The sequence below is a fragment of the Echinops telfairi genome, unplaced genomic scaffold (genome assembly GCF_000313985.2).
Source record: "Echinops telfairi isolate 266 unplaced genomic scaffold, ASM31398v2 ScPeMD7_17;HRSCAF=63, whole genome shotgun sequence".
NCBI lineage: Eukaryota > Metazoa > Chordata > Mammalia > Afrosoricida > Tenrecidae > Echinops > Echinops telfairi.
Genome location: NW_022103914.1, coordinates 4,866,521 through 4,874,510, shown reverse-complemented (window position 1 = coordinate 4,874,510; position 7,990 = coordinate 4,866,521). Strand labels below are relative to the sequence as shown.

At 45.0% G+C, this 7,990-nt stretch overlaps 1 non-coding gene across 1 annotated transcript; it reads right to left on the bottom strand.

Annotated features, from left to right (window-relative positions):
- Positions 1-4,912: 4,912 nt before the first annotated feature.
- LOC115868663 lies at positions 4,913-5,018 on the bottom strand. Its single transcript, XR_004045729.1, has one exon. It is a non-coding gene; the product is annotated as a U6 spliceosomal RNA (small nuclear RNA).
- Positions 5,019-7,990: the final 2,972 nt, after the last annotated feature.

Genomic DNA, 7,990 nt, shown 5'->3' with positions numbered 1-7,990 from the left:
CTCATAATACAGGGAATGCAGGACAGATGGACCCCTCAGGACCAATAATGAGAGTAGTGATACCAGGAGAGTAAAAGTAAGGCGGGCAGAGAAAGAGGGCACCAATCACAATGATCTACATATAATCTCCTCCTAAGGGGATGGACAACAGAAAAGTGCGTGAAAGGAGACATTGGTTAGTGTAAGATATGAAAAAATAATTTATAAATTATCAAGTGTTCCTGAGGGAGGAGAAAAAAATATGAGGAGCTGATACCAAGGGCTCAAGTAGAAAGAAAATGTTTTGGAAATGATGATGGCAACAAATGTACAAATGTGCTTGACACAATGGATATATGTATTGTGATAAGAGCTGTATGAGCCCCCAGTAAAATGATTAAAAAAGAAAGAAATGGTCCGAAGTCATCAAACAGTATGTGTGTTTGTTGTCCATCAGCGTTACAAGGCCCATTGGTGGCTTACGTAGTTGTTGCTGTGGCATGCTTTACTTCCTAGTTGCCCTTTCACTCGGTTTCTGACATGGCTTTTCCTATCATGCCACACACTCAGCAGGAGCTTATACTAGCTCTCCCAGCCATGCCCCCCCATGGTTTCTCATGATCGAGACCCCGTTCCTTTCCTGCAATCCGGTCTCTCATCCGCCCTGCTTACTCCTTGCCCCTCCTAGTCATGCCCCATATGGGTCCCATGATTAAATTCTCTCCCTTCCCCCCCCCCCCAGCTAATCCACTGGAAACCTTTAAACTGATTAATAAGATATCCCTGAGGCCCCGTCCTGTTTAACAATGCTTCTTTGTTTCCAGTTGCTGTTACCTTATTCCAGGTGCAACCCCTTGTGTGACCTTGACTGATGACCCAGCCTAAAGTCATGCTGTAGTTTCCTCTCTGGGACCTGTGAGTACTAAATTCTATTATTTTCTCACTTCCTAGGGCAACACCTAGAGCTCTGGTGGCACTATTGGGTAAGTGTTGTACTGCTAACCACACTATCAGCAGTTCAAACCCACCAGCTATACTGAGGGAGAATGATGAGGCTTTCTGCTCTTGTAAAGATTTATAGCCTTGGAAATTGACAGGGCCAGTTATACTCTGGCCTTCGGGGTTGATATGAGCCAGAATCGACTTGATGGCAATGGATTTTTCGAGTTACATTTGATCTAATAGCTCTTGTAGAGAAGTGGTTAAAAAGTACACTAGCCAAAAGGATAGTCATTCAAACTCACCAATTGTTCTGTGGGAGAAAGAGCTGGCTGGGGCAGGGTGAAGGGGTGAGGGTGGGGAGAGGAGCTGATACCAAGGGCTCAATAGAAAGTATATGTCTTGAAAAGAACGATGGCAACATATGTACAAATATGCCTGATACAACTGACGTATGGATTGTAATAAGAGTTGTAAGAGTCCCCCCAATAAAATGATCTTTTAAAAATAAATAAATAATAAAATTCTCTAAGATCCCCCAAAAAGTGTGCTTCTATAGAGATTTGTTGGTGTTGTTAGGTGCCATCAAGTTGTTCCCACTCACAGCAGAACGAAACACCACCCAGTCCTGCGGCCTCCTCACAATTGTTCTTATGTTTGAGCCCATCATTGCTGCAGCCACTGTGTCAAGCCATCTCCTTGAGGACCTTCCTTTTTCACGGCTCCTACACTTTACCAAACATGATGTCCCTCTCCAAGGACTGGTCTCTCCTGACAACAAGTCCAAAGGATGTAAAACGAAGTGTCACCATTGTTGGGGCCAGGTCCGGACCGGGCAGACCCCACCTCCTCTCGGGCTCCTCAGGAAGAAGGGAACTCAAAGGCTCCATTCCCAGCCTCTCGGGAAGATGGCTGACTGATTGAACTATGCAACTCCTGCCCCAACACCCCAAAGAGCTTATCTCTCCAGTCCGGGTTTGTGTGGCCCCTTCCCCAGTACCCCAGGAAGCAATCTATCTTCTCAGGCCGGTCTGTATAGCACCTTTCCCAGTGCTCCAGAGAGCTTATCTCTTCAGGGTGGTTTGTATAGCCCCTTTCCCAGCGCTCCAGAGAGCAGGCTTGCAAAAAACAAGATGACTTCCCACCTGTCACATTCTGAATCAAGGCCCTGCAGCTGCAAACAATAAAACTCTCCCTTCCTTCTGTCAACGTATACCTCCTTATTTCGAGCCCTATATAGATATCTCACTGCCTCACCGACAAGCTGTGACTTCCTGACTAACTCATTGGGTTTCGCAACTCATTCAGGAGTTTTCCCTCGCCTTAATACAACCTCACTGCTCATTCTTGACTAAGCCTTCTCTCCTTCTGCGCCTCCGTCTCCAACCTCTCAACCACCCTTACCTCTATAGAGCATTCTGTTTGTCCTCCTCCAAGGTGGATCTGAAAACCTATTAAAATTCACAGCCTTGGAAACCCTATGGGTCAGTTTTATTGTCTTTTTTTTTTAAAGATTATTCTGTCCTATAGGATCACTATGAATCAGAATCTATTTAATGGCAGTAGTTTTGGATTTGGTTGGTGTTTTATCTGGCAACGTTAGATCTTGTCCCATCTATATTGTATGAAATCTAGCCTCTAAAAATAACGAATAAGAATTAAAAAAGAACGAATGAATTCTATGTTTGAATTCTTGAATTCTATGCTTATTCGTTGTCAGAGTAAGGAGCCTCTGACAATATCACGGGTCTGTAGGTGCAATTGAATGACAATAATATATAAAGATTATAGTAAAGTCATAGAGAATAAGAGCTAGGAGAGAAGATAAAGGAGTCAGATACATTTTATGGTAGCATGCTCACCTCAGCCCCTCTTGGTGGTCCACATGGAGGTGGGAGAAGAGAGGAGAGAGAGGAGAGAGTGTATATTTCTGACCAAGGCTTATATATACTTAGGGACGTGCAGGGCCCCCTGATTACAGGTAACCACCTATGTCACAGGAAGGGGTTGTATCATTGGCAATACAGCAATGGGAGGGGTGTGAGCTAGGGGTGTACATGCAATAGGAAGAGGAAGAATTAGGGGCACACATGTGACAAGATGGGCGGATCTTAGATTCAAGATGGCAGCCTAACCTTAGTTGTCCTTGAGTAGGCTTGACCTTTACTCTGGATTCGCAGGGTGACAATCACTACCCTTATCAGTAGGATGTGAGCCCCACTTATGGTAGGATAAACAGTAGTGTCTGATTGCTCTAGATGGCTGATATCTTCAGGTAGATGACTTCTAAGCAGCTTGCTTCCCAGTGTGATACAATCATTTATCATGTGTTGCAAGGAGCGCCCTAGGACTGATATCTATTTGGGGGAGACAAACTAGAGAAAAGCCTTTTTGTATCCCACAATTTGTGATGTAAATGAAGCAGCTGAACCGCTGTATTCTAGACAAAAGCTATATCCCCAGCGTCAAACATAGTCTCTGAGCCATATTAGGTGCTCAGGAAATATTTTTGCTCTGCAAACTGTATGAAGGTAAGGACACCCATTTGCTCACCATTTTGTCTTCATAAACAAAAAACAAAACAAACTCATTGTCATCAAGCTGATTCTATAGCACCCTACAAGACAGGGTAGAACTGCCCCTATGGGTAGTTAGAGGAGTAGGAAGCTTTGTCTTTTCTCCCAGAGTGACAGGTGGTTTCATACACCTGACCTCCTGGTTAGCAGCCCAGTGCACAATCAGGGGTCCTCACAAGTGCCTGGTCCTCTATGAGTATATGATTAAATTAATCGGTGCCTCTCATGACGCAGGATTGAGATTTTAACTCCAGCCCTTGTAACTGGCTGATAAACTTCTTGGATAGTTCCCAAACTTCCGATTTCTTGGCTTGTCTCCATGTTTGTTGTCCTGTGGGTGTCTCAGGTTGTTGTTGTGTGTGTGTGTGTGTGTAGACTGACTTCTCTGTTTGGACTGAGCTGAAGCAGGTCAGGGCCCCCTTCTCTGCACATCTCCCAAGGTCAGCAGCTGCCCCCCTGGAATAAAGAGGCAGAAAAACAATCCCCGGAATGCCTGACTCCCTGCTAACCAGTTGGCCTGCCTGCAGGAGCTGATCAACTACGTCCTGGGCCATAAACCTTGCTGCTGCAGCACAGACCCCGCCCCCTCCCTGCTTTTCTTTAAAAACCCCGGGCCCCAGACAAAGCCCCTGATTCCCCTGAGCTACTTGCTAGACCAAGGGGCTTCGCCCGGGAGCTCCCCCCTAATAAAGCTATTTCTGTTTCTGCTCTCCCTTTGTCCTGTCAGTTATCTTTGTCAGTCTCCCTGTGCCTCAGTTTACCTCTCACTCATCCTGTGCCTCAGTTTACCTCTCATTCTCCTTACCCAGAATGTCTCACTCCTGTTTTCCCCTTTGGAAGCTGGATGATTGCTCTGACACCCCGAGGCCCTCAGCATTTGGACAAATCTGGATGTTCTCAATACAACGGCTAGGATTTCTTAATGAGCTATTGGAGCGAGTTCTCTTCAGAGCTACAAGGATTTGAGCTGAAGCTTCAGTTTTCGGGGAGAAAAAGGGGAACTCCGATATACTGGTGGTGGAGAGGACTGTATATATTTGGGATTTTGGTTGTCTGTTCAAGCAATACTTGGAATGCAAGATGTGCTCACACTCTAAACGCATCTATTTTCTTTTGTGAAATTAAGAATTTAGCCCAGCATTCCTCTCTACAAGAGCAGGAGGCCCAGAGACTCAGGGCATGACTAGAAACAGACAGAAGACAAAAACAAGCCTTCAAGTCAATTCTGACTCATGTGTGAGAGAGTAGAACTGGTCCATAGGATAGGATTACCTTGGGTTTTTTTAAAATAATGCACTGGTTTGAATATGTTAAAAAGCGTCATGTAATCATAATCACCATAAATTTAGAACATTGTTTTCATTTTTGTACTCACTGTTACTAGCTCATTCCCCCCATTCGCCCTTGCTTAAAGGGGTGGGAAAAGGTAACATTTTGTGAATTCGAACGTCATCCTTAGACAGGAGCATGCTAATCTTCTCTGTGTGGTTCCAATTTTAGTACATGAGCTGCCCAAGTGAGCACAGCTGCAATTTTGATAGGAAGGAACCCGGGGTGGTGCAAACATTTTGTGCTCGGCTAGTCAAAGAAAAAGAAGGTTGGAGGCAAAATGGTTAAGAGTTCAAGTGCTAACTGAAGGCTGGCAGCAGTTCAAACCAAGCCAGTGGTGGAGGGAGAAAGGCCTGGAGATTGGCTCCATAAAAAGACCCTAAGGCCCAGTTTCACTCTGTCACATGGATGGTAGGAATCAGAATCGCCTGGAAGACAACTCCACAACAACACTACCCTCAAGGTTGGCTGCTCACCCTTACCCTGTGGCACCATGAGAAAACCTCGTGAACGACTTCAGAAAGACTGCCTGCCCACATCATGCAGTTGATTCCCAGCTGATATAGTTAGTTTATTGCGCCAACCTGGCCGAGAAACACATGTGGGGTGAATTGAAGGGCGGAGGAATAAATGGCTCAGTGAGCCGGGCCTTTCAAGCTTTTGGGTCTCTTGCTTTGTGATGGTCGGACCAGGGTGCAGCTGCCTTAGCCAGTTCCCTGCTTCAGCTGGCAAATCTCACTTCCTGCAAGACATCCCCAAGGAGAAGCTGCATGGACCTACCCTTATGTGCTGGGTGCTGGAGCAGCCCGGTGGAGACCCCTGCCAGTGCTGAGATGCTTACACGTTCACTGATTCGGCTTTCCTCCTGCAGTTGGCTTCATAGTGTGTGTTTTGTGAGATGGAGGAGGGCTTTGTGGATTGGTGTTGGACATATGGGTTAATGTTGGACTTGTGGGTTTGGGGAGCACTGGGTTGGGATGCTTTCTTGATGTGCACTTACCCTTTATATAAAACTCTCTCTTATACATGAGTTTCTGTGGATTTGTTTCTCTAAAGTACCCAGGCTAACACACCAGCCATAGGGCTTCTGAGCCTGTGAATCTCGATGAGAGCAGACAGCCTCACGTTTACCAGTGGCTTTGAACCACCAATCTTGTGGTTAGCAGTCCAATGCTTGCCCAATAGCACCACCAGGGCTCCTTTCTAGAAGGGTTACATCCAAGCAAACCTCACAGACTCTGTAAAACATAGGGTCCCCACAGGGCAGAGTCAGTGCTACAGAAACTTGATTTTTATGTTCATGAGAACAGATCATCGGGCCTTTCTTGTGAATAACTGAAGCAAGTGAAATAAAAGGTACAATTAAGAAAAAAAAACAACTCCGGTCGCTTACCTACTCTTAAATCTCCACAACCCAATTCCAGGTTTTTAGCAACTGGGAATGGAGGGGAGGGGGGTTAAGGTAGGTGGAACAGCAGCAAAATCAGGCATGCTGTGCTAAGCGCATATATATATGCTACTCTCCTTGATTCAGCATGCTAGATATTGTTGTTGGGCCTTTCTGAGTCCAAACCTTCTTCTACCATAAAATTTCTTATACCCCCCCAAAAAAATTTCTTATACCCTTTGATAGGTGTGTGCTAGGTGGATTCGCCTGATTATTTTTGTCATAGGGAAAAAACCACAAACTTGACCTTTGAGCATAAGAGATGTTTAAAATACTTCTAAAAGTTTAATAATAAGAGCCTTACATACACCATAAGAAGACCAGCCAGGCTTACAAAAAGTCACGTTTTTTCCCATTCACCTGGAAACACAGCTCTGTGACTGCTCTTTGGGTTTTCTATGCTACTGATACAGAAAAGGTTGACAATGACTTTCATTGTCACAGTGACCCAGGAATTGTCATTGCAACCTTTGCTTTGCATTCAGACATGGAAAAGGGAACTTGGATATAGTCGTTTTTTAATTAACTAAAAAATGGGAAATAAGTTATTAACATACGAAATGTGCTTAGTAAGAAGTACTTTAAAACACAGAGTCCCCAAGCTAACATTAGTCAAATGTGGCACTGCTTTTGAAGAAGTTGGGAACCACAGAACTGGTGATACTTTGATGTCCTGAATCAAGTGTAGGTTACTGTGGTTTTGACAGACTTCGAGGCACTGCAAAACGGGAGCTTATTTCTATGCAAAAGTAAGTTTTGTGAAGTGGAGAGGAAGAAAGTGGCAGAGATTTCTAAACACACATTATTTGTCAGCTTTAGTCTTCAGATGTAATGTCTGAGATTGTTTTGATGATATAATGAAAAAGCAGTTACTTTGGCAGAGAGAGCGGTAAGGGGAATATCACATTTTGTAAACAGGTGTGTGGGGTGGGTAGGGGGAAGGAGTGATTATGCAAGAATTCATCAAATATATATATATTTTTTTTTTTTATTTTTAAGAATTCATCAAATATTAAGACGTTGTCCTGTAGGGATGACTACAAAGAATATGAATCCTCCAATCAGCTCGCAGCACAAATAAATTAGGGAAACATGCAGCGAAAATAAGCTGAAGTACTTACCCCATTTCCAAGAGAAGGTTGGCTCTTACTAAGGCCAAAGTACAGGGCACAATGTTTTGAGAGTGCAGATTGAGAGCTGGGACTGATAGGGGAAACGTTAGAATCTACTTTTATTATTACAGTGAAGAATTTACTTTTATTGTTACGGTGAAGAATTGTCAGGGCACCCTTTGCTTTGCGTTCACACGTGACGACTCCACGTGCTGCGAGTGGAGTAGCTAGCTGGGAGAATCAGAACTGGGACATAGTTGTGCCATTTACCGCTTGCAGGGGTCTTTGCAGCCTTCAAGGCTGCATCGCAGTGCGGTATACAAGGATCGTGTGTACCGAAGTTGAGGGGGGTCTCTCACAGTAGGAGTGACTCGAAGGGTACGAAAGAACATGCTGTCATTTAAAGCATGTGATTTCGTGGCGCTTTAGGGTTTAGCACTTCCTAATTCCGTCTGACAGGTGGTCCTGGCGAGCGCCCAGAGCAGCGGCTGCAATGTTTCCTCCTGGACGACAGGGGGCGCTAGCAGCGTGTCAGGGTCTGGGGCCGCTCTTGAAGGCCTCTCCCCTCTTACCGGTTGGCCTTCCCGTAGCGAGTGGGCGGGAGGACG